This window comes from Pteropus medius, unplaced genomic scaffold (genome assembly GCF_902729225.1).
Source record: "Pteropus medius unplaced genomic scaffold, Ma_sr-lr_union100, whole genome shotgun sequence".
Lineage (NCBI taxonomy): Eukaryota > Metazoa > Chordata > Mammalia > Chiroptera > Pteropodidae > Pteropus > Pteropus medius.
Window position 1 is genome coordinate 10,060,357 of NW_024342474.1, and position 27,888 is coordinate 10,088,244.

Genomic DNA, 27,888 nt, shown 5'->3' on the forward strand with positions numbered 1-27,888 from the left:
CTGGAGGTTCTCTGGCAATCTTTGCCTTTCCTTAACTTGTAGATGCATCACCCTGATCTGATGCATCACCCTGTGTGCCTGTCTGCTTGTGTCTAAATTTCCCCTTTATGTAGTAAAGACACCACTCAAATTAGATCGGAGGCTCACACTACTCCAGTCTAACCTCATCTTCATTTAACTAATTACATCTGTAGTGACCCTATTTCCAAACAAGGTTGCATTCTGAAGTACAGAGAATTGGAATTCAGCATATGTACTTGGGGCAAGGGGACACAGTTCAATCCATGGCAGTCTTCTAATGCCACATTTAGTGTCAGCCTTAATGGTAGAAGATTAGGCAATTTCAGACCAGGTAGGATTGAGGATTGATGGGATCCAAAAGATCTTCTTTCTTGTGCATCTCTCTAATGCCTGCTAGGCCAATCATGTGAACCTATTGTCTTAGATGTGACTCTGATGTGACTGTTTTGACCTATATTAGAAGCAGAATCTTGAAGAATAAGGGGTAATGACTGGGAAGGTGAAGAATGAAGGAATTTGCAAGGGGAGTTATTCCTCTAAGGTAGCATTTCACAGTTGGTCCAGAACCATATGTATTGAGTATACGTTTGTCTTTTCCAAAATAAAAGCAGCTGCTTCAGCCTTCCTCCCTGAGATTCTGAACCCAGGAATCTGCATTTTAGCATACTTTAAATTAAGGTGATTCAGATGCCATACTTTGACAAAAATTTCCCTAGAGCCTGTGATTAGTGGTGTAGGGAAAATGAAGCAATAAAACACTGGGTTGGAGACAGACTGTGCCTTGCCTTCCGGAGAGAGTGGACAGAACCATAGAACCCTGAGATCTTAGCTACAATGGCTGGAAGGAACCATTGGATCACCTCCTCAGTTTCCAGAGCTGGTGACGCCAGGGCATTTTGAGCACTTAAAAGCAGACAGAAGCAAAAACAGGACTTCAATATAATAAGAGGATTACAATGGATAAAATGAAAAAAGAGAAGAGAAATGTGAGGAACTGGCCCTTAAGCCAGTGTCTAGACTAGGTGATGTCTCATTTTATTTATCAGGTCACAAATATTGTCCAGCTTCAGAGCGAGCCACTTCCTTGCTTCCGAGGCAGGCCTGGGTTCCTGAAGCAGGTATTTGCCCCTAGGATAAAGAATAGGTCTGTTTCTCATGGTTATTTGTTGAGGTTCACTGCTTCTGTTGGCACTGCATTATCCTTAGCATGCAAAGATGAAATAAGAACCCAAGGAAAACACGTGAAGCGTGTGATTAAATTGATTGATGATCTTCAGTTAACTCTGATTAGACTTTGATAGACTTCCTGACAAAATTTTGAGTATAATATCTATATCTGCACAATTTCTTTATTATTCTTTCATCTTCTTGACCTCATTTAGTGTTCACAATAACCCTATAATAGGTATTACCCTAACTACACTGAGCTTTAAAGATGAAAATCAGATCGTGCTCTTTTCCCACTTATAATTCTTCACTGCTTCCTCACTGTCCACCTATTGGCTCATTCATCCTTCCTTGGGGAAATATATTCCAAGTTAATAACCTAAAAGAAAAAAGCAATTTATACAAGAATGTATGTAATAGCTTTATTCACTGTATTAAAAAACTGGAAACAACCCCAAACCAGACAATAAAAGGCGGGGCTAAGCAAATCCTGCTCTATCAATACACTGAATTACCCTGTAATTACTGTAAAGGATAAGAATATGGTCTACACTGAGGCATTAGTGTGTATCTAAATGAGTGTGTCTCAAGGAGGTAAGTGTGATATAAACTTAATAAACAGGGTAATAAACAACCTGATTTTGATGCTGTAAAGATATGCACTGACAAAAATATAGACTGACAAAAGACTAAATAATGACAAAAAGTGACAAAATGTTTAGTATTATATGTGAATCAGACCTTCTGTTTGAGTGTGACATAAAAAGTTAAGTGTGGAAAATAATGCCTTTGGGATTTTCTTCTGGGGACACTTACATAGGATTTTATACTGTGAAGAGAAAACTATAGGTGGAACTTAAAACTTTAAGACCCCAGTACAGTAGGGTTGGCTAAAGACACAGCGATAGATTCATGTTGGGATGTAGGGTTTGGGTCAATTCAAGTCAGAACGGGGATGGGGCTTGGACCAGGGTGACATCAGTTACTGCTGCCACAGCAGTTCAAGGCCAGTGAGGAGTCACAGAGCAGGAAAAAACTGCCCTATTAACTGAGAGGAAAACTGGTTAGACTTGATCAAGTAGAACCGACCCTATGCACAATTTCAAAGAGGCTCCAGGAGCAGTTCACCAAATTCTCTTCTCTTTATTAACGTATTTGTTTTGGTTGAAAGTATAAACGCATAGTGCAGAAGCCTCACAAATAACTGAAGTACCTGAACTTTACTATCTATGCAAATGGGTTAGGTCTCTTCCTAGTCTTTTTCAGGGTTCTTCCCCCAATCTAAATCTCAAGGTATTTACCTTTTGTGCTTTTCAGTAAACAACATAATCATTAACTGAATTCTCTTTAGTTCACTGTGCACAAATGAGTAGGTTGATGGTCAGGAATGATATTGCCTTTCTAGATTTCTCTCAGTTTTCTGTCTTTGTACATCTTGATTCTCATCTTGGCTTATTCTGGCTTGATCAGGCCCAAGAAAGACTGGCTCATGCATCCCAAACTCATGAGAATCTGATTTGTATCTGAAAATCAATTTAATTATTTACAATGAGAAATGTAGCAGCCAAGTAGATCCATATATTTATGTTGGCTGGTTTGCAAGCTCTCTTCCCACAAAGGAAACTAAACAAAGATTTAGAAGTCTGTTGCTGCATGAGAATAAGTTATTAGTACAAGGATGAGGTCCGAGAGAGGTTCGTTTATGAATTGATCTACCTAAAATTCCCTGATTCCCATTGAATGTCTACTCCTCTAAAGGCCCAGCTTATACCTCACCTGTTCTGTGAAACTTCTTCTAGCCCTGAGCCTTTGGTAAAATTAATCACTCATTTGGCCAGGCCACCGTAATATTTATAAATCTCTTATAGCACTAATCACCTTATATTCTAGTATTTCTTGATGTACCTGTCATTCCTGCTGTTTCAACAATTGGGGCAGAGACTCTCTGCATGTTTGTTTCCCCAATGCCTAGCACGTAATAAGTGCTCAGTGTAGAGTTGCTGAATGAAAGAAGGATGAAGGAAGGAAGGAAGGAAGATGGAAGGAAGTTATTGCTCTATCTACCCTGATGACATTTCCTAAATCAGATTTTACTAAATGGATGTGGATAGATATTAAGAGCAGTTGGGGGTGGGCGGTATGTGGAAACAGACAGAAAGAGAGAGGATGCTGTCACTTAACTGTGGGAGACTTGTCTGAACATTATACCATGGGGAACCTATAAAAGCCAGTTATAGGCAACACTCAATGCTTTGCATTTTCACCCAGACCGATATGCTTATCTGATTCATTTATATTATGCCCTGGCCTCACTATAGGCCCTGGCTCATATGTGCCTTAGCTTGCCTTCCTGTTTTAGTGAACAATTTGACCACCTCCACAAGCATAACTCACCTCTCACCCATCTCCTCTGCTCTCCTCTGCTAATTCTCAGGGCACTTTAGATCCCTATTTCTCAAAGGACCAATAGCATCAACATCACCTGTGAATTTGTTAGAAACACAAAACCTCAAGCCCCAGAACTACTGAATCAGAATCTGAATTCTTACAAGATCTTGAAGTGACTTATAGGCACATTAAAGTTAGAGAAGCTCTGCTTTAAATCTTTACAATAACCACTTCTCCTAGCTCATGGTTTTCCTCTCTATCTTGTCTCCTGTTATTCTCAAGACATCAACATTCATTGTATTAGTTATTTATAAAATCACTCCAACTAATCAGCTTAAAACAACAAACATTATTGCCTCACAGTTTCTGTGCGTCAGGAATCTGGGCAAGATTTACCTAGATCCTCTGACTCAGGGTCTCTCACAAGGCTGTAATCAAGGTGTCAACTGGGGCTGCAAACATCTATGGCTCAGTTGGGGAGGAGCCACTCCAAACTCACTCATGTGGTTGTCGACAGGCCTCATGTCCTTCTGGGCTGTTGGACTGCGGGCCTCACGTTCTCACTGGCTGCTGGGGAGAAGCCTCCCTTAATCCTTACCTGATTGATTTCTCCATTGGACAGCTCACAACATGGCAGCCGGCTTCACAGAGTAAACAAATGAAAAAACAAGAGAGGGCAAGCAAACAGAAGCTAATCTTTTGATAACATAATATCAGAAGTGACAGTCCATCATTTCTGCCTTATTTTATCTGTTAAAAGTAAGTAACTAGGTCTAGTCTATGCTCAGGGGGAGCGGATCATACAAGAATGTGAATGGGCTATCTTAGAAACTGTCTGCTATATCCATGTTTATTTTTATCTAATAAATTGGCCAACTAGTTTCTGCTTCAGTTACATATCTGTATAGCCATATCTGGGACCTCAATACCATTTAGAATTTTACATTCTCCAAATTTTCTCCCTCTGTGCTTCCTGTCTTGGCTATGACTTATCATTCCCTGTACTGGTCCCACATTTTCGCTCCCATTAAACCATCCTTCACAACAAACATGACTTCCTATCCTTTTTAGCCTTGTTCTGGTCTATTAATGCTCTTCCAGTTGTAGGCAACACTCAATGTCTTATATTACACTTCCTTTGAGTGGCCAGTTATGTATGGACTTACCAAAAATCTAGAAACACCCACAGTCACCATTCGATTTGTGAGATTGTCATCTTTTCTTCCTTCACTTTAGGGAAAATTTTGCATTCTCTGGTTTTCTTCCATTTACAAGTCTTTGAGCATCCCTGAAGGAAATCATAAAATCATGCAGATTGGATTCACTATAAATGTATGTTATCTAATTTCATCTGGGCAACACCTCTCTTCAGGATTGCATCCCTACAGAATTTATCCACCAGCATTTTCAGAACGTCTAGGGTTCTGTGGCAGGAATCAAAATGCTTCTCCTAACCCTGCTCCTCCCAACTTGTGGACCCACTCAAGCTGCCTCCAGTGGTTCTTTTCCATACAACTGGCCTGTCTTGGCTCATGGTGCTGACTTTCTTAAAATCTCTTAAAGGTTCACAAAATAGCATCTGGCTTTGGCATGTCCCATACCTCTTGCTGAGAGCCTCAAGCCTGGCACAAGCAGCAGCCAGTCTTGGTTCCCAGATTGGCCTCTGGAGGCACCTCTAAACCCAGCACAGGTGGCAGCCATCTGCGGATTGCCTAGAGACTCTTGCCAGATGGCCCTGGGCAGTGCAGAGGCTGTGGCTGAAATTGGCCTGTGGCTGGGCCCCTCCCAGGAGGCCCTTGGGCCAGCAAGCCCGGTGGCCAGAGCTGGAGCACTGCCCAGGGCTGCATCTAAGAGGGACACACCCAAAGGGCAGACTGGGTAGGCACCAGAGCCCTGCTAAAGTGAATCCTGCTCTGTAAGGTCAGCCCTTCACCAGCCAGTCCTCAGAATCAATCAGCCTGAGGGTCATTCCTTCCACTGATGAGCAAACAGCAAACACGGCTCAACAACAACAGAAGGGCACATACAACCCATACAAGGGATACACCTTGGGCACGCAGCTCAGGTGACCAGGGAAGCCTGCATGACTGGACCCCACAGGACATCTACTACATAAAATCACTCTACTAAGACTGGGAGACTTAGAAGCCTAATACACAGGAAGGCAGCCAAAATGAGGAAACGAAGAAACACGTCCCAAATAAAAGAATAGATCAAAGCTCCAGAAAGAGAACTAAACAAAATAGAGTCAGGCAATCTACTAGATTCGGCATTCAAAATGTTTATTATAAGGATGCTCAGTGAACTTAAAGAAGAATAGATGAACTAGTAAGAACTTTAACAAAAAGATAGAAAACACACAAAAATAACCAGTTAGAAATGAAGAATACAATAAGTGAAATGAAAAATACATTAGAGGGAATCAACAGATTAAATGAAACAGAAGATCGAATCAATGATTTAGAGGATATGGTAGCAGAAAACACCCAATCAGAACAGCAACAAGAAAAATAATTCAAGAAAATGAGGATAGTTTAAGGAGCCTCTGGGATAACAACAAGGGTACAACATTCATATCATAGAGGTACTAGAAGAAGAAGATAGAGAGTAAGAAATTGAAAACTTCCCTCAGAGAGTCCCAAGATGAACCCAAAAAGGCCTATGCCAGACATCATAATCAAAATGCCAAAGGTTAAAGACAAAGAGAGAATCTTAAAAGCAGCAAGAGAAAAGCAGTTACCTACAAGGGAGCTCCCACAGGCTGTCAGCTGATTTCTCAACAGAAACTTTGAGGGCCAAAAGGGATTGGCAGGAAATATTCAAAGTGTTGAAAAGTAAGGATTACTCTACTCAGCAAAGCTATCATTTAGAATCAAAGAACAGATAAAGAGCTTCCCAGACAAGAAAAAGATAAAGGAGTTCATCTCCACCAAGCCAGTGTAACAGAAAATGTTAGAGGGACTTCTTTAAGAAGAAGAAAAAAATATATATAAAAAATATGAATAATAAAATGGCAATAACTACATATCAACAACTACTTCAAATGAAAAAGGATTAAGTGCTCCAGTCAAAAGATAGGGTGGATGAATGGATAAGAAAACAGGACCTTTCCATATACTGCCTACAAGAGACTCACTTCAGGTCAAAAGACACATACAGACTGAAAGTAAAGGTATGGGAAAAGAGGTATTGTGAAAATAGAAATGAAAAAAGAATCTGAGGTAGCAACTTAGACTAGACAAAATAGACTTTAAAACAAAGGCTATAACAAGAAATAATGAAGGACTCAGTAATCCCACTTCTGGGTATTTATCTGAAAAAAACTCAAAATACTGCTTTGAAGGAACATGTGCATCTATATGTTCATTGTAGCATTATTTACAATAGTCAAAATATGGAGGCAACCTGGGTGTCCATCAATGGAGGAATGGATAAAGAAGAGGTAGTACATATATACAGTGAAATATTACTCAGCCATAATAAATAAATATAAATAAATAAATAAATAAATAAATAAATAAATAAAATCTTGCCATCTGCAATGACATAAATTGACTTAGAGGGTATCGTGGTGGGTGGAGTAAGTCAGACAAAGGAAGACAAATGCCACATGATTTTATTTACATGAGGAATCTAAGGAACAAAATAAACAAAAAACCCAGAAACAAACTCATAGATATGGAGAACATTTTGAGGGTTGCCAGATGGGAGTGGGGCTGGGAGGTGAGTGAAAGAGGGGAGGGGATTAAGAAGTACAAATTGGTAGTTACAAAATAGTCAAGGGGATATAAAGTATAGCATAAGGAATATAGTCAACAATATTGTAATAACTATATATGGTGTCAGAGGGGTACTAGATTTATTGGGTGATTGCTTCATAAGTTATATAGATGTCTAATCGCTGTGTTGTACACCTGAAACTATTATAATATTGTATGACAACTATAATGGAAAAATTAAAAAAATATTTTTTAAAAGAATACCCCTAGACTTCCTCCTCTGTGGGCACATTGCATATTGGAGAAGGCGAAACCCCACAGTTACTACTCCTCCATGTGCTGTCCATCTCTTAAGATTTTGTTGACCTCTCTCATCTATTGTTGCCTCATTTTACATGTTATTGTACTTACTGATGTGTCTTTTTTCAATTCTCGTTTTTTAGACTGTTGGGAGAAAGAAGAAATAAAGACCTTTGCCAATCTACTTGCTCCACAGACACATCTGAGTGATAGGATATTCTCCCACATCCCTGTGTGAAGGATTAGGGTGACATTAAGATATACCAGCATACCAGAGTGCAGGTATTAATAATTTTAAAAACTCCCCTAGGTGATTCTGATAATCTCTACCAGGACTACCATTTTCATATTAGTTATTCATTGCTGTAATTGCTGTATACCACATTAATCTAAAACTTAATGGCTGGAAAAAAACAAACAAACATTATCTCACAAACAACAAATATTATTTCACAGTATTTGTGGGTCAAGAATCTGGAAGTGGATTATCTGGGTACTTCTGGCTTAGAGTCTGTCATGAGACTGAAATCAAATTGTTGGGTAGGGCTGCACACCATCTCCTTAGATAGACTCTATTTGACAGTATCATAACAGAGGCAATATATCAGAGAGTTAAAGTACAGTCTTTGGAGTGAAAGAGGCCTGAATTTGAGGGATGGATCTAGCATTTTTTCCTGTATGACTTTATGAAATGAACTTTCTCTAAACTCTAGTTTTCTATTCTAAAACATTAGGATTATAAGACCTACCTCATAGAGTTATTGTAAGAACTAAATAAAATGATGCATATAAAGTTGTTAACATAATCTCTTTTTCTTTTTAAATAGATATGCCTCCAGACATCCTTTTCCAAGCTAATATAGATTACCACTACCAGTTTATTTCTTCATAACATTTTTGACCAAATTATTCTCAAATCAAAACCTATTTATTGAAGTTAAGACTCCTTAGCATCCCTTTCAAGATTCTTCAATATAGTCTCAACCTTCCTACTTCCCCTTCTCATTCTATTCTTCTCTGCATTTCTCCTGTGTTTTAGTCCACCTCTACTGGATACTTTTTCTAAAACTCCCTTATGCTTTTACTATCACAAGTTATTATTCATGAGCTTTTCCCCATGTGTGTCCACAGAAACCTTAGCCATCTTCTAAGATATAGCTGAAATTCTTTCTCTGAGAAATCTGTTTGCCTCAGTCAGAAGCAATCCCCTTCTGGCGTGAGTTTCCAGGATATTTAGTATACTACTTTATGATACTATTTATTTAAATGAGCAAATGAAAGTGGCACTTCGTCATCATTAAGAATTGTCATTGAAAGTAGATTCCAAGCTCTCAGGGGACAGAGTTTACATCCTACACTTTCTTCTGTCTTCTATAGCACCCAACACACTACCTGATAAATGAAACGGGCGAATAGATGGGGTAGATAGTGGACAGGGAAATATACTGTAAAATGACAAACAAGATTATCCAAAAATAATTTCAGGGACTCATTATGTGTTGTCTGGAAATGGGTTGACTGGACCACAGGCCCTTCCACCTCACCAGCAAGAAGAGGCTGCACTCAAACCCAACTTACCACGTGTGCCTATCAATTTCCTATTTGCTCTTGGAAGCATCTCCCACCCTTTCCCTTCTCTGTGCTGTATCGCAGGGAACTACATCTGCCAGCCTCCCTTGCCCTTTGGCTTTTAGGTAATTTCAGGTAGTTTTCATGTTTTGTTTCACTATAATTTACTCATTTTCATTGCTGTAAAATATTCCATTGTATGAATGTACCAAGGTTATGTATTTATTCTATTAATGGACATTTGAGTTTCTAGTTTGGGGCTATCATTAATAATGCTGACATGGACATTCTCTTACATGTCTCTTGTAAAAAGACATGTTAGCAATTACTTTTTGGATTAGCACTTATTTCTAGGACTGGAATTGCTGGGTGACGGGTATGTGTGTTTCTAGTATTTACTAGATATTTCAAATCTCCAAAGTCGTAACAGAGTTGTATGAGAGTTCTTGATGCTCTACATCCTTGCTAATGTTTGATATTGTCAAACTTTTACAATTTCTGCCTATCTGATACTTATGAAAAGATATCTCATTCTGTTTAATACACTAATTACTAGGGAGGTTGAGTCCCTCTTCTTAGGTTTATTGATTCTGTGTGTCTTCTGTGAAGTCATTTGTATGCTAATCTTTCAGTTGGTTGTTTTTGTCTCCTTTGACATATAGGAATACTTTATATATTCGGAATATCACACATTGTTAGTTTTAACATATACTTATTGAGCATTTACTATGCTAGAAGAATACAGTAGTGAACAAGACAGACCCCAAAAACTTATGCTTCATGAAGCTTAAATTTCAGTATACGGAGAGAAATAATGAACACAGTAAATAAGCAAAGGTTGCAGTATATTAAATTTTACATACTCTGTGATAAATGCTCTACAGATTCTCCTTGACTCACAATAGAGTTACATCCCAATAAACCTATTGCAAACTAAAAATATCATAAATAAAAAAATTCATTTAATACACTTAACCTACTGAACATCATAGCTTAATTTAGTCTACCTTAAACACGCTCAGAAAACTTATATTAGCCTATAGTAAGGCAAAATCATCTTGCTGCTACTGCCCAGCATAATGAGAGAATATCCTACCATACATCACTAACTTGGGAAAAGATCAAAATTAAATATTTGAAGTACAGTATCTATTGCATGTGTATTGTTTCTGCACCCTCATTAAGTTGAAAAATCTTAAATCAAATGATTGTATGTCGGGGAGTGTCTGTAGAAAGAAATAAAGAAATAAAGGACTTCTGGGGAAGGGTTACAATTTAAAATAGGCAGTCAAGGAAGGCATCACTGAGAAAGTGACATTTGAATAAAACCCTGAAGGAGTTAAGGAAACAGATCATAGACATATTTGGTGGAAGAGCATCTCAGATAGAGAAAACAACAAATGCAAAGGCCCTGCAGTTGGAGCATAAATGGCATATTCAAGGAACAACAAGGAGGCCAGTGTGGCCAAAGCTGAATCAGAAAAATGAGTCATAAGAGATGAAATTTGGCAGCAAGGTGGGGAAGATGTCTGAATGTAAAGGCTGTTGTAGACCATTATAAGGACTTTTACTCTGGGTGAGGTGGGAAGCCATTTGAGGAATGGAAAATTTTGAGCAAAGGAGTGACACAATCTGACTTACTATTTTAAAAGGCCCACTCTAGGGAACAAGGGTAAAAGTAAACTGAGGGGCTTTCAAAATAATCCAGGTGAAAGATAATGGTGGCTCGTACTAAGGAGATACTGAAGAGGTAAAAAGTGATTAGATAAAATTAAAAGATAACCCGTGAGTAACTATGGCTTAGCTGAGGTCAGGTGGCATTTGTTGGTTAGTTACTGATTAATCTGTGTTTTTCTACTCTAGAAGAACTATCTCTAGTAACACATAGGAGCTGAGACTGTGGGTGGAGAAAACAAAGGTAACCAACTTATTGGTATGGCTATAACAGTAAATAGACAAAAATAATAATGACTCAGGCTAAGGTGGCACCAGTGAAAGTGATGAGAAGTTTTTAAATCTAGATTTATATTAGAAGTAGAACTAATAAGATTTATTGATAAATTGGGCAAGAGATATAAGCAAAAGTGAGAAATCAGGGATGACTGAAGGGGTGTTTATCCTAGAAGGTTAGAGTTTCTATTAGTTAATAATGGAAAAACTTTAAGACCAGATTTGGTAGAGAAATTCAGGAAATCATTTTTGGACTTTTTGGTTTGCGTTACCTTTTAGACATTCAAGTGGAGGTACCCAGTTGGCAACTGGATATACAAACCTGGTATTCAGGAGAATTTAAAGGGAGTTTTATTAGTCAACATTATTGATGTAATGAATGAGACCCAAATCTCAGTGGATTACCGCAACCAACATTTATTTCTTGCTCTCGTTACATATGAGCAACAGGTTGATTACAGCTCTGCTCTAGGCGGTGGGCCAACTATGTGTCTCATTCAAATATCTTCTAATTTTGGGCCTAGGCTGAAGAAACAGCCACTGTCTGCCACATGCCATACTCATGGCAGAGGACAGAAGCAAGAGTGGCCAAACTAAACAATATAATCCAATTTAAAGCATTTCCTTACATGTGGCTTAAACCACATGCTTTCATTCCATTCTATTCGCCAAAGAAAGTCACATAGCCCAGCCCTGCAACGAGACAAGGATATATATTGTGCATAGAAGAGGCTTTTCAAGACAAATCCAAAGGGTGTGGATGTATGGTCTTCACAGAGGGAGGGAGCAAATAGTTGTAAACTATCATTCAATCTGCCACAAAGTGAGTATAGACATCGAAGAGAAGAAATCAAAAGATTGAGATGTTCTAGTGTTCAGAGGTCAGGGAGATAAGGAAAAACAAACAAAGAAGACTGAGAAAAATCAGATAGTAAGGTAAGGAGAAAACAGGTTGGAAATCAATGGAATATTATTCAGCTATAAGAAGAGATGAAATACTGCCATTTGTGATAACATGGGTAGACACTGAGATTATCATGCTAAGCAAAATAAGACAGAAAAAGTTGAAAACCACATGATAGCACTTATATGTGGGATATAAACCTAAAAGCAACAAACAAACAGGACAAACAGAGACTCGTGGCCATAGACAATAGACTAGTGGTTGCCAGAGGGTGGCGGGGGGAGGGGAGGTAGATGAGGTAAAAGGGGTCAAATATGTGGTGATATAAAGAAATCTAACTATGAGTGGTGAACATACAATACAATATGTATATGATGTACTGTTCAATTTTACACTTGAAACTTACTGGATTTCACTAACCAATGTCACCATAATAAAAAATGGAAAGAAAAAAAAGGAAAGAAAAGTGTCTCAAGAAGAATAGAGGGAACAACTGAGTCACATGTTGCTAATAGGTCAAGCAAGATGAGGACCGATATTGATCATTCAAGTTAGCCATGTGGAAATCTTTGGTGAACTTGACAAGAAAATTGATGAATGGTGTGGGGCAAAAACTTGATCAATGTGGAGTCAAGAGAGTGGGAGGAGAAAAGTTAAAGATAGTGGGCATAAGCGGTCTGCTCTTTTAAGGACTTTTGCTAAAAGGGGAAGGAAGTAAATGGAGGAGTAACTGGAAGAAACAGTGAGGTCAATAGTATTTTTATTAAGAGACAAGAAATAAAACTGTGGTTTTGTGATGATAGAAAAGATCCAGTGGAGAGGGAAAAACTGGTGATGCCGGAGAGAAAGCAGAGAATTGCTGTATACTGATGTCCCTGAATAGGCTAGAAGGAACGGGATGAAGTGCACAGTGGAAAGCTGGTTTTCACGAGGAGTATGGACTCATTCATAGTAACAGGTGAGAAAGCAGAGCATATGGACATAGCACAGTAGGTGAGTAGATATGATAGTGTTAGCATATGAAAATTCTTTTATGATTTCTTCTATTTTTCAGCAAAATAATATGCAACTCATCAACTGAGTGTGAGGATAGAGAGAAGTTGTCAGAGGTTTGAAAGTTAGAAGAAAATATGAGTAGTCTAGAATGGGAGACTGAATGCACTAGGGAACAATGCTTGATAGGTAGCATTAAAGGCTTACTTGAGGACAGTGATGATTGTGTGATTTTTCTTCTCCTACCACAGTCAGCTGCAGTGGTGTGGGTGCAGTGTTGATTGGAGAACTGGATTTATCAGGGTAACAAACAGAAAGTTATACTTAACCAGAATTTGTCAAGTTAAAAAAGAGAGCAAGAGGGACGAAGCAGTTTAAGATGTCTGCAAGAGGAAGTTGATAATAGTTAATTATGGAATTTAAGTTAGACAATAATAGAAGTAGAGCATGACACAGGATGGGAACAATAAAATGATAGAAGAATTAATAGATGATCCAGGTAAATTTGACAAACTATTGGAATAAGAAATAAGCTTAAAAAGTAGAAAATCTCGGTCAGAGTGTGATCCTGAACATTGAGATTGTGGAGGAGTTGCAGTTATGGATAATGATAAGATCTAGAGCAGCTCCATCCAAGAGAACTTTCTGTAATGATTGAAATGTTCTCTATCCACCATCTAATACAGTAACATCAGGGGTACTGATCACAGGAAATGGGATGACTAAGGAAATGAAATATAAATTGTGTTTAATTTTAATAAATTTTGAATTAAAAGCAACATGAAACTAGTTGCTACCTTATTGGACAGTGCATTTCTAGAGATACAATCATTTTAGTGAGTGGCTAAGATGGAAAACAACAGTAGTAGAGAAGAGGAGGCCAAACTTTATTGGAAGGACCATATCAGTAAGTGAATATTGAAATTACCAAGAATTATGACAAGATTAGTATTGGACTGACAGTGAAGTACCAGCTAAAATCTTTAAGGAAAGACAAGTCTCAGGACAGGAGCATGGGTATAACAAGGAACGAGTGAGTGATATAGTCAGATAACATGTTAATCAAAACAGGGTTTTAGGAAGGAAGAAAAGAAGGAAAAAGTTTAGTAATGCAAAGAGGATGCCTATCCTTTGTCTACGTCCAGTGGTATAATACATGCTTTTATAATGTCTTCTTTCACTGAAAAGAGAAATTTGTGGATTGTCTTATCTCTTATTTATAATGTCTTTCGTTGAGTAAAAGTTTCACTTCTTAAATTTGAAAAGTTTATTCATCTTTTCTTTTATGATTCTGATTTTTGTATCTTAAGAAATCTTTCCCTATCTCAAGGTCATAAATACATTCACTCTCTTATACTTTATTCTAAAAGTGTTATAGGTTTGCTTTTGCACATTTAAATTTTTAATTCTTCTTAAATTTATTTTTATGTATGCTATGAGAAAACAATCTCTTCATATAATCTAATTTCTGAAGCACGACTTATTAAAGTCCACTGTTTCTTACAGTGTTACCATCATTATATTAATTTCTCTAAGCTTTTGAAGTTAACTCTTTATCCTAGTTGATTAAATTTAATCATAATGTAGATAGTTGCAGACTTATTATGATTTATCCTGTGTAGTACTTAGTGTGTGTGTGTGTGTGTGTGTGTGTGTTTCAATTCTACAATTACCTGATTATTATTTCTTTAAGTATTATTTCTTTATCATTCCCCCCATTCTTCTGGAACTTTTATTGAATATGCATTGGAACCTTTCAATCTGTTCATGTTTCTTTATCAACTGCTCTTTCATATATTTAATCTCTTTGGCTCTCTGTGCTGTAATTTAGATGTAGCTCTCAGTACTGTCTTCCATTCAGTAGTCATTCTTTTACTGTATCTAGTCTACTGTATCTTATCTCATTATTAAGTTTTTAATGACTATAAAAATTTATAAATTCTAATGGTTTCTAGGTGCATCTTTTTTTAATATCTAGTTGTTTTTTATTATTTATGTTTATTTTCATAAATTCTTATAAATTTTAATGGAAGTTACTTCTTTATTTATTCTTTGAATATCCTAAAATATTTATTATAAAATAATTGTCAAGTTGTTCTATAAAATTAATTTCAGTTGTAGTCAATTCATGTACCAATTGTTTACATACTTTTTTCCTTAGCCTTAATTTTATTTTCATGTGTTTGAGAATTTATGTTTTCATTTTGAGTAGGAGGTTTTTTTATTTGTGGTTTTTGGTTTGTTTCCTTATTTTTTCCCCCTATTTCCTTTACCTAACAGTTTTCTGGCTGCCCCAACTCGGAGAACGTTTCCTCAATTCAAAATCATGTCTTATAGTGGCGTTTCAAAGTTCCTGTCATACTTTGGGATATCAGGGTTGCTGCAAATCTAATCACTGAAACAGTGGTCAACTTTTTCAGTTCCTAGTACTGTGTCTTTGTCCTTCTACCTCCTCAGGCCCACAGCTCTATATAATACCATAGCCTCAGGAAAAGTCTTGGTATCAGCTTTGTTTTTTAGCCTGTCGTGAGTGGGTGAACTGTAGATTTGGGAGAGATGGGGTATATCAAAGTATCATCTTAATAAGAAATATTTTGGTAGTTTTATAATTTTATTTTATTTTTTGAAAACATCTAAATTTTTAATAGACAACAAGTTGCTCGTATTTACATTATACAGTTTGTATAATACAATTTACATTATTTATTATAACATTATTAACCATCTTTCCCATGCTACACTCTACATCTCAATGTCTATTCTGCAACTATCCATTTGTTCCTCTTAATCCCTTTGCCATTTTTTGCCATCCCCCCCAAACCTCCTCCCATCTAGTATCCCTCAAAATATTCTCTGTATTATGAGTTTATTTCCACTTTTGTTGTTATTTATTTTGTTCTTTATATTCCACATGTACATGAAATCATGTAATATTTGTCTTTCTCTATCCGATCCATTTCATTCAGTGCAATACTCTCTAGGTCTATCAAGGCAATATCATTTTCCATTTCCTTCATTTTAGTCTGTGTGTGTCTTTTAATCTGAAGTGAGTCTCTTGTAGGCAGCATATGCAGGGGTCTTGTTTTTTTATCCATTCAGCCACTCTATCTTTTGGTTGGAGCACTTAATTCTTTTCCATTTGAGGTATTTGTTGATAGGAATGTAGTTGTTACCATTCTTTATTCTTGTTTTTTTATACATATTTTTTTCTTCTTAAAGAAGTCCCTCCAACATTTCCTGTAATAGTGACTTGGTGCTGATAAATTCCTTTAGCTTATTTTTGTCTGAGAAGCTCTTTATCTGTCCTTCAACTCTAAATGATAGCTTTGCTGGATAAAATATTCTTGGTTGTAGATAAGACACTTAAATTTTTAATTGATCTGGAGTTTATTGTGGTTTAGTTTTAAAGTAAGTATCTAACTCTAGTCATCCATATAGCTAACCATTTGCTCCCACTTCATTTATCAAATTATTTATTGTCTTGCTAATTTCTGCCACTACTGTTTTGTACATAGCCTTTAGATCTGTCTTATTCTTTATATTTCCATTGTTACTGCCCTACATGGATATAGCAGACACTGTGGTAGGCTATGGGAAAACAAGAGAAAACAAGAAAGATAAGATTACTTCCCTCACACAACTTATGCTCTAGTAAGAGAGACAGACAATACTTAAACAAGCAAATAAATAAAAACAAGTGTAGCTTGTGTTAGGCAGAGTATAAACAGCTGGATGTGGTAAAGAATAATAGAGGATCCTACTTATACAGGCTGGCCAAGAAATTCTGCTTTGAGAAATTGACATTTAAGCTAAGAACTGAAGAATAGGAAGGAGCCAATAATTTTAAAAGCTGAAAGAAGAGCAAGTACACAATTCCTGAAACAGGTAAGGGCTTGATGTATTCTAGGAACTTTGACTGCAGAGTTGTAGCTGGTGGGATAGGTACATGATATGAAGTGGGAAGCCTGAGGCAGGTGGCCAGATCATGCAGGATCTTTTGGGCCATAACCAGGCACTTTTGGATTTGTTCTAACAGGCTGGAAAATCATAGAAGGGTTTTAAAGAAGAGAATGACATTCTCCAATTACATTTTAAAAGTTCACTCTGGCTGCGTTGATAATGGAATGTAAGGAGGTTACCATGGAAGTAGAGGGACCAGTTAGAAAGCTATTGCAGTAATCCAGGAAAGGTAAAATGGTGGCTTAAACTAGAACAGTCACAAGTGGAGACAGGGACAAGTGAATGAATTAAAAATAAGTTTTGGAAGTAGGACAATTTGGACTTGCTGATGAATTGACTATGAAGGATAAGGAAAAGGGAAAAGACGGAAAAGACTAGGATGACTCCCAAGCTCTGACTTTAGTGACTAAGAGAATAGTGTTACTATTTGTAAAGATAGGGACAATGGGAAGGAATGGCTTGGGGAGGACACAGAGAACTCAAACATTCTATTTTGACTATGTTAAGTTTGAAGTGTTTGTGAGATAACAAAGTAGAGATGTTAAATCAGTGGGTTGAATATTTTAATCTGGGACTCAGATAAAAGATATAGTTAACATATAAATGTAGGTGTCATCAGCATGAAGCCTTAAGAATGGATAAGCCCTCTCAAAGAACAGTCTATGTGGAGAAGAGAAGGCAGTATTTAGAAACCAAGATGCAGGCACTAGATCAGTTACTAGGCGTGTCCCTTCTCCCAGGTCTTCTCATTGGACTGAACTAGAAATATATGCATTCATATACATATACACATAAACATGTATTTACACTCTTACATTTATGTGCATAGACACACACACATTTTCATCTATATTTCTGTACCTATCTACCTATACTGAAAACCGTGAGTTCACACTGACATGTTCCATTCGGTCCCTTACCATAGGGCTCATGTAGCTTTTCTCCATCCATATTTACATCTCTCTTCTTTCACAGTGAAAAACTCGACTGTCATTATCCTCAATATTCTATTAATTTGCTTGATCTCCCTGTGGGTAGTCATCTCTTGACACATTTAGGCTGCCACCTTGCTAGAACACCCTCTGTGTACCGGCTCTGGCTCTCATGAGGATCTTCTGGTCAGGAAGGAAGGAAAATTATTTTCTTTATTTAGGTTCTCTACGTTTCTTATTACATATGCTCTTTGATATTTTATTTGTTTTGTTTCTATGTTGAAAAGGTGTTTTTTTAAAAAATTACATTTCTGTTTACATTATAAAAGGCTACAATATAGTTTCATTTTTTCATATTTGCCAATATGAAGTGAAAAAAAATTTTATTTCATTGCTTTTATTGGTTGTTAGTAACACTGAACATTTTCAAATGTTTATTAACCATTTTAATTGTTTTTGTGAATTGTATAAATCTTTTGTTTTTCTATGGTTATCTTAGAAAAAAATCACCTTTCTTGAGTTACTTATAAATTCAGGAGACTAATTGCCTCTTTGTTGCAAATGTTTTCCAAATTAATTTTTTTAATTTTATATTTTTTTAATTACAGAATTTTAATTTTTTTATATGGCAAAATATGTTGATCATTTCCTAGTTATTTTTAAGTTTCAAATTCCTATGTTTCTCTAGAGGTCAAATATTCACCTATGCTTTAAAGATTTTCAGAAATTTTACATTTTTAGAAATTTTGTTAAACATTTTTGTTAAACATTCTCAGTAATTTTATTAAACATTTCTTTATCCATCTGCAATTTTTGTTATATTTTTAGTCAATCTGTAGAAAATTCTAGGAATATTAATCTTTACCTTTCAAAGCTGTCACCAGTATTTTCTCCAGCTTTTTATTTGCCATTTAAATCTAGCTTATTTTGATTTTTGACATGCAGAAGTTTTCAGTTTTAGTAGTTAAATTTACTGATCTTTGCCCTGGTGACTCCGCCCCTTGCTTTTAAACTTAGAAAGAGATTTCTCTTATCCAGAGATTTAATAAAGATACGTTTAATTTTCTTTTTTCTCTTTCTCTCCTTTCTCTCTCCCCCTCTTCTTTTTCTCCTCCTTCTCCTCCTTGTCTCAAAGCCAGCTTTAAATAAAATGAACCACTAAGCTAGCCCCAATTGCTTTGGTCTCTTGGGGATCTCGTAGACCAAGAAAAACGTAGGGTTGGGATGGATTTCTCTACAACACAACCCCCTCCCTCTCCCTCCTACATAAAAAGCAATTCAGTGTCAAGCTCCCCAATAAGTGTCTGACAATTCATAAACCGCTGAAGTGAAAGGTGGCCTTTAGATATTCTGTATATAAATTTAGTCAGTTATACAGAGAGAATGAAAAAAATATGGCCTGATTCTGATCAGATGCTGCTTGTTTCTCCTTATACCATGGGGTTCTGTTCTATGTCATTTCCTTTGAAGTCAGTGGGAGCTCTGTGCAGGACGGCAAGGCGAACACCGGCCTCTATACATGAAGGTGAGAACTGCCATTACGATAAACTATTCGGCAATGCGGTGGAGGGAACATTGGTTTAACACACTTGGTGGCTACCCTGCAGATCCCACTGTCTGTGAGAGCTTTGTTCACCCAGAGCAAACAAGAACTTTTTGAATCTTGACATACAAGGGCTCATTCAGCAGAGCATCCCGTTATGAGAGGAGGCACAGTGCTGGGCAGACATTGCAGTTTTTAGCCAGCACACTGAGGGCATTTCTCTCACATTCTCTCCATCTGTAAAGAGACTGTTTTCCAGACCCCAACATGGTTTTCTATAGATTGGAGAGATGTATAAATATTTTTACATGTTTGTACTCACATATAATGGGGAACAAACTACAGTCATATCAAAATAGCTAGGCCTTTTCAATAAGAAATAATTCTTTGCAAATTTTAGCTGAGGTTGTTATTTGGTGAAAAGCAGAGCATGTAATAGAAACAACGAGAGGAATTTTAACATGGAGAAGATATTGGAAATGAAGAATCATGTACATTTGCTTTCTGTATCTCAGGGTTGTTATTTTGTTAATTAGCCTATAGAGACTTTCTCCCTTTCCCCACTTTCACAAAGAGTTATGCATCATTTTTTAGGAACTCAAATCAAATAATGTTTTCAGATTGTTATACTACAAACATTGGAATAAATAGAGGTCAAAGAGCAAATTGTGCGAATTGATGGGTGATATTTTTCTACCAATCCCATCCCCTGACCAAAATAGTGATGTCCCTTTACTGATTCCTTCGTCATACCATTCTGCTCCTGTCTCTAGGACTTGCTTATGCTGTAGCAGACACTCAGCTTCAAGGCCCCTCAATTCCAATGGCCCACCCCAGAACAGGACACTAGCATTTTGTATTTCTAATTTCTCCACTTTAATAGCATTAAGTGGAGCACTTTTTTAAACTTATGATTTTGAATTCTTTTTCAGTAAACTTGTATCCACCTCTGCATATAGAATACCCTTTCTTGCCACAGGCCATCATCAGGTGGCCAGCATAGGATGAGATAATCAGGGGAGAAAATATAGTTGGAAGAGAAGAGAAAGGATTAAGTTCTGGAGCATTCCAAATTTAAGAGATTGGGGACAAGAGAAAGTATATTCAGGAGATCATTCCATAATAGTACACAGGGAGCAGCATCACTTTTTGAAATAATACTTGTGTTGCAATGGAATAGCTATAAACTGTTCTATTCTGTGTGAATATGCCCTAATTTATATAAGCAATCCTCTACCGACAGGGCCTTATAACTGTTTCACCTGTGCTCAGTTTATTCTCATTCCAATTCACTCTACATACTGCTTAAGTTAATTTTGGATTATTTTCAGTTATTTGTGCCTGGATGAAAAATGGAAAATTGGGTAAGTAAGTATATTACATTTATGTGATGCAAGACGGTACAATTATGATTTTTAATAAGAAAATAGCTGTGAAATAATGTTGAGTGAATAATGCATAATCCCAATTTATACACAAACATGTACACACACATATACATACAAATATATGACCAGAAAAAAATTCTACAAGTTTATCCATCAAAAGTGTAGCATTTCTGGATGGTGGGTTTCCAGGTGACTTTTATTTTATTTTTAATGCTTTTCTGTGTTTTGCAAATTTCCTTCCTGAAAAAGTTATTCTAAAAGTGTACTTTACTTATGTTGCTTCACAGGCAGGAGACCAACTTTGATTCTTTACTGCCTAAGAAGATAATGTCCAAATATCTTACTTTAGTAGTCAAGACCCTTCAGACTAGAGGCCCAAACTTTTTGTTTCAGTTAAAAGGATCTGCTCAAAGACTTCTGGACGTGCTCTGTACTCTTCTCCCACACTTTTCTAAAAGCTAAGATTCTTTTTATTTCCATCCTTTTCCTAAAATTTCTACAAATCCTTGAAGACACTATTTGTTTCACCTCTTGTCTCTAAGACCATGAATAATGGAAGAGGTCTCCACATATTAGTGACTCTGTTGTTATATCCATTTAGTATTTACCACAGGGTATTTTGCATTATTATGGTTCCTTTTCTATGAGACCATAAGTTATCTCTCCAATTGGCATTTTGATTCTTAGAAGACAGGTTCTGTGACTTAAGCGTCACACTCTGTGGAGATTTTAAAAACAGAGCTCTCCATGTATGTTCTTGGTAACCCTTAACCCCCTGTGTCTTGTTCACAGAAAGTGTGTAATAAACATTTGCAGTCATTTAGATCGAGTTATTATAAATAATATATATAAAAAACATATACTATATATTTATATATGTTTAATGTGGAATAACTCTGGACCTTTCTCTTTATATACATGTTCGTATCTTCTAAGTGCATTGAACTTATTGAAAGAATAATAAAATTTCAGCAGTTATTTACAATAAAGGGAATATTTTAAAGACACGTAGTTATGAGCTATTGCTTAAGCATTCTTTCTTCCTTCACGAAAGGTCATTGGTCTTCTCTTTAGGGAATGTTCTCTTCTTCTTGTCTCTTGAAATACAGTGTAGCTTTACTTTTCTTCTTTATTCTCTGGTCCCAAATATAATCTCCACATGTGCACTATCTTTGTAGGTGATATACTTCCTGCTCAGTGAAATCTAGCTCCCAAATGAATTTCTGTTGGTTTAGAGAGCAACTTGAGGATTGTGCATTTGGCACCATTCGATTTCCTTGGCATCTCTCCACAGTTACCATTTAGAAAGCTTCTGGTCGGCAGGATTCCTCTCCATCGTACACTCTGTGGAGATTAAAAAAGGATTGTATTACATGGGCTTGAAAATGTGATGGAAAATGAAATTTGCTTTACCAAGAAAGGGAGCTTTTGAAACTCAAATTGTTCTAATAGGACGAGGATCGTTCTCAGTGGAGTTAAATGGCAGATATGGTGACAGTTCCTTCTTATTTAGATTTCCGCTAAATAAATATCACTATGTTTGAAATCACTCACACAAATAAAGCAAGTTACAAAACAATGTGATTATATTTATGTTCTAAAAAAAATGGGTGTGTATATACTTATAAAGCAAACTTGGATTAAGATCTTTAGAAAGGTTCTGAGCACTGAAGAGCTTATGGTGCATATGATATGATATCCTATTATTTACTTTAGGATTAAAACAATGTTAAAATTAAATAAGTATAAGGGAGGCCCAACAAATTCTGATTTTTTATGTCTATGCATTTGTAAAAAGATGTTGAATTTTTTATAAAATTTTTTTTCTAGTCTTGGCTTGCTGGTGCCTTAAGTACATACTTCCTCAGCCTATTATGAAATTCTGTTTCATTTATGTGGATGTAAATGCACAGAAGAAAGTCTGGAAAGGAACATATCAAATCATTAACAGTGGTTACACCTTCTGAGAGGAGTGGGCTGGGGAATGAGGAGTATTGTGCTTTTCCATTTTACTCTATTACTCCCAAATATCTATAACTAAAATGTAGTCATTTATTTCATGCACAATTATTAAAAACAAATGAACAAACAAATAAACACACTGGGAAAATAAAATAGTAAAATTCTTCACCTTTTCTTTTTCTATCAAAGTTTAATATTAAAGTGCTTATATTTGATAAATGTTAATGTAATTAGAGAGCAGCTCAAATCATCTCCCAAACTGAGTATTTTGATTTTTCTTCTCCTTCCATCCAACAACATGGTTATATAGCTGCCCACTATTAGTCTTTTTCCAGGTATTGCTGCTAGTCATCATCACCACTAATATTCATGGAGCTCTTACAGTCTGCCAGGCACTGGTACAGAGCTCTATGTATGTTAATTTATTGAACTCTCACAACATTCCTGTGAGGTAGGAATTGTTATTACTTTCATTTTACAGTTGAAGAAATAGAGGTTGGAGAGGTTTAACTATCTTGTGCAAACTTGAGTCACACAGCTAGCAAGTGATGGAATTGAGATGTGTTTCTGGCAGTCTGACTTCATATTCTGCATAGGAAAGAAGGGAGTGAAACTAATCTGTGATTTAAGATTTTTACTTTATTTCATCGTTGGTATATACACTTTTGTCTAACTGGGAGCTGACTAAAGCATCTGGGTCTGGTTGATGTTTGGTTGAAAATTACTATTATTATGAGGATGATTATTATAGCATTTAGTAATTATGCAGTGCTTTATACTTCAAAGAACTGTGCTTTATAATCATTTATTAACTATGACTCACAACATCTCTATGATATAAAAATGCACTTATCCATATTTTGCAGAAAGAGAAACTGAGGCAGAGTAAGATGAGTCACATTTTCATAAGAAAGAGTGAAAGTGGTATGCAACCTCTCAAATTCCTGAGACTCGATAACAGCTTAAATTGGACAGCAACAGAAGTTTAATTCTTTAAACCTCTTAAAGGTAGGTGTCAGTTCCAATATTTTTCTCAATATTTAATTACAAATTAAATGTAAAATATGCTAAAAATTGATGACCATTTCATTCTAGGTTCTCAGTTTTGGAGCTTTTACTGCATTCATGTCTATGTGACATTTTTGCTCAAATTCAACCTTGCCGTCTCCCATTTCTCCACAAGCATAATTTGACTACAGATATTGGTTTTCAGTGTTGATATTATATTGCTTCAAATTGCTTCCATTGCCTTTAAAAGATGCCTTTTGTTCACCACATGCATGGGATTCTTCATAATAACTTGCAGTAAAAACAAATTTTGTGCAAGAATTATTTGGAAAGGAAAGACGTCTTAGATGTCTGACAGTTTGTATACTTGATAATCGAAGATTATAAACACGTCATTATGACTTGGGGTGAGAGAGGGAGAAAGATGAGTAGGATCTCTGTGGGTTAATTATAGCACCCTATAAGGGGCCTAGAAGAAATACATGCACTCTTTGATAAATCTGGTAGTCTCTTTCAGTTGAGAGGCAGTCATGACCATAGCACATAGGAAAGGCTCAATAAATTTAATTTAGTGGTTAAGACTATGACTGTGGAGACAGACTACCTGGGTTCTAATCCTGGCTCCACTGCTAGTCACCTGAACTAGCTGTGCTTATGTTTCTCTATCCAGAGGGAAAACAATGAAGAAAGAAAGAGGATCACACTCCATAAAGTTAGTTATTATGAATTTTATTCAAGTTCTTGCTATTATTTGTCTTTTCTATGTCCAAGGCAGTTGACAAATCACATTAGCTATAACTCCATTTAAACATTGCTGGTAATGATATTTATAATTTGATGTCTACAGTTGCCTGGCTTGTTTAGAAATGGTGCAACATGGTACCCTACAATTTTCTACCCCAGAAAAACAATTTTAAATGACCTCATAATACATTGGAAGAAATAGTTATGAGCACATGTAAAGTTTATAAGACAAAATTTTGTACTTGTTTCTCCAAAACATCCATATGATCCCACACACCAGAGGCTTCAAACTCAGTGCCTATCATGAAGATTTCACATGTGAATGAGGCCAACTCACTATACTACTTGAATAAAGCTGCTGCATCTGAGCTAAAGACACTGATGTCTTGTGGGATGTACATCCAGTCTGCCAGTGTCTAAATTTTCAAGAGACCCCAGAAACTGGGATAATTATTATTATTTTTTAACGTGACATTTCTTAATTTAAAATTTTTGGCTCAATATATTTCTTGTTAAAAAACTGTGTAGGTCAAGCAACATATTTGAGGGCCATTCGTCAAATCTCTGCCAACTGTACTAGTATCTCCATATGAGTACATTGTGCTGTTATTCATATCAGCAAATGCTTTTTAAGGCACTCATACAAGGTGAAGAAGACAAAATATGACAGTCTTTATGAAGCTCACGAATTTAGAGAAGAGACAGGCAAAAATGTCACAGGAGAGAGTGAAAAATGCCATAGCAAAGTGTGAAACCCAGGACTTAAGCTTGGTGCTTTAAGTATTTGATAAGGCCCACTATAAAAAGAACTGAAAACAAAGAATCCCATTATTTGAAAGCTTGACAAATAGTGGATACGCAAGGAGATGGTTCTTTTGTTTAACAAAACACCTTAATGGATTTTAGGGGTGGGAGCTATGCAGGGACAGGGCCACAGCCTCACACAGTTCTAGGGGGACCATTCCTATTGTGGTCTGTGCAATTGGCACCCCTTCGAGCACCATTCAGGTTGTATTCTTTGTGAATGCTAACCCCTGGAATTGTGCAACTCTGCAATTCTGTCAATAAACACAGGCCTGGAGTCTGGTCGGAGAGGAGGATTGAAAGCTAAAACCTACATAATAAAGAGGAATTTTAAGTCTTCATCTAGGGAGTAGAGGCAGGAGGGTGGAGGGGTGCTTATAATGGGGAAAAGGGTTTGGAGGAAACATCTCTAGGATGAAGATGGGTCAGCCATTGGGCAACAACTTGGAGCCTATGAACCTGGTGAAAGATTCCCTGTAATTTTGCAAAAAGCTACATGAAATCCTCTGTCATCTTCTTTAGCCTCCAGGAGACACTGACAGATGAAGTCAAGCGACTTTTTCTTTGACACTAAGTATAGCTTTTGAACCTCTTATGTATAACTTAGACAATAACAAGAAAAGGCTCAGGCTCACATAGCAATACTTGGCTAAACATACAATACTATAATAACTTGCCTTTTTACTGTTTTTCTTCCAAAAGCTCAAAGCGCTTACATTTTTATTTCCTCATTTGTTCTAACATTCCAGTGTGGGAGGGGCAGATTTATGATAACATTATTTATAGATGAAGAAATAGAAATAGAGATTAAATCGTTTACTCAGTGTTGCATAGTTGGGGTGGTGGAGCCCACACTGGAATTTGGTTCTCCAAGCTCTTGCCACGAAGTGGAAAAATTATGAGTTTTGGAATTAGAGGGATCTTTGTTTGAACAATACTGCTTTCTGCCCCTTAATAAGAATGTGGCCTTAAGTCAATTACTTCATCTAAGCATCAGTTTTTCTCTTCTGTAAAATTAAGACTGTAAAACTTCATAGGAGTGTAGTGAAGATTAATTTAGAAAATGCACATTAAGTCCTAGCACGGAATAGTTCTCAAAGAAGATTAGTTCTACCCCTAACCTAGTATTATCTGATTAAATTTTGGTACAAATTTAAAGTAATAAAGAGTCCTACATTAATACTAATTTTTTTCTAGCCTCATCTCCCACTGATGGCAAACCATGAATAAAAATGTTTCACTACGTCATTTAATTCAATGGAAGAACTTTTGCTTCAGTAGAGTTCTTCATGTTGGGGGCAATTTGAAAAAAAGAAATATGTAGAAGACGAGATAGAGTGCAGTGGTTCTAAAACTTGAGAATGTACCAGAATCACCTAGAAGACCTGTTAAAACAAAGATTTCTGGACCCCACTCCAGGGTTTCTGATTCACAAGGTCTGGAATGGGGCCTAATAATTTGCATTTGTAATGAGTTCACAGATGATGTTGATGCTGCTAGTCCAGGGACCAGACCTCAGAGAAGCACTAGCATGGTAAAGTATAATTCTGGGGGTAAGGCCCTGCAATCTATATTTTACTAAGACCTCCAGGTGATTCTGATGCATTCTTAAGTTTGAGAACCACAGGCATAGCGGGTAAAGCATCTGAGAAGACAGACTCACATTCAGATTCTGACTGCACCATTTACTAGTTAGATGACCAGGTTCAATGACAAACTTCCAGCACTTTTGTCTTGCAGGGAGTTTGATAACTTCTGAGATTCAGAATTCCTCTCTCTCCTTCTAAACCCTTGGTGGTAAGAGAAGTTAGTGAGTCCTGCCAATCCAGGCTCTGTTTTTTACTTCTTCACACTCCAAAGTTCGAAAGGCTGCTTAAATTTGGGTATTAAGAAAGTATTTACAAACACTTCTGTGACCACAAAAATAAATAATATAGAGCTGTAAATAAAGCCAAGAACAAAGGCATTGTTTGCATCTTAAATTTATAACAGGTTCTGAACTATTTCCATTTTCCCTGCCTTTTTAAGTAGAAAATTTTAAAACTCTTCCTCCCCCCACAGTTTTAAGAGATGCTTGTAAATTTGTTTTGCAGATACTATGCATGCTAAGACGCTTTATACTCTCCTGTATCTGGCCTGATATAGAGTCTACCTCAGATGTTTGGTGCCTTCCTGATTTTGAGGCATCCCTTCCTGCCTCCTAACCTCATCTCCCTTTCCCAGCCTGGCAACTTACCCTTTGGGTCCTAATATTGTCTTGGCTCACAGTGTACAGGTATCCAGGTTGGCCTCAGGACATTCTTTAGCTCACCTACCTTCATTTTTCCCATTGCAAAAACCTCTTCTCTTTATTTCCTTAACTAACCTTTTCTATTGCCTGTTGTTAATCCAGTTTTCCAAATTACCCCTTGCCAGAGCGACTCCACTGGAAGAGAAATTGGTCCTAGTGATAATGGTCCTAGTGATAATGAGAATTATGAGAATTGTTGACCTTTACTCAGTCCTGCATTGCTATTAGATACATTGAAGTGTTTAT

At 36.7% G+C, this 27,888-nt stretch overlaps 1 long non-coding RNA gene across 3 annotated transcripts; it reads left to right on the forward strand.

The window, feature by feature from the left end:
- The first annotated feature begins 7,494 nt into the window (after nucleotides 1-7,494).
- On the forward strand, nucleotides 7,495-27,653 carry LOC120605057 (uncharacterized). Of its 3 annotated transcripts, XR_005653501.1 has the most exons (5): nucleotides 7,858-7,877; nucleotides 11,031-11,082; nucleotides 12,822-12,976; nucleotides 23,663-23,804; nucleotides 23,892-27,653. It is a non-coding gene; the product is annotated as an uncharacterized LOC120605057 (long non-coding RNA). The 3 variants fall into 3 exon arrangements; XR_005653500.1 differs by lacking the exon at nucleotides 11,031-11,082 and having other exon boundaries at nucleotides 7,495-7,877; XR_005653499.1 differs by lacking the exons at nucleotides 7,858-7,877; nucleotides 11,031-11,082 and having other exon boundaries at nucleotides 12,489-12,976.
- The last annotated feature ends 235 nt before the right edge of the window (nucleotides 27,654-27,888 follow it).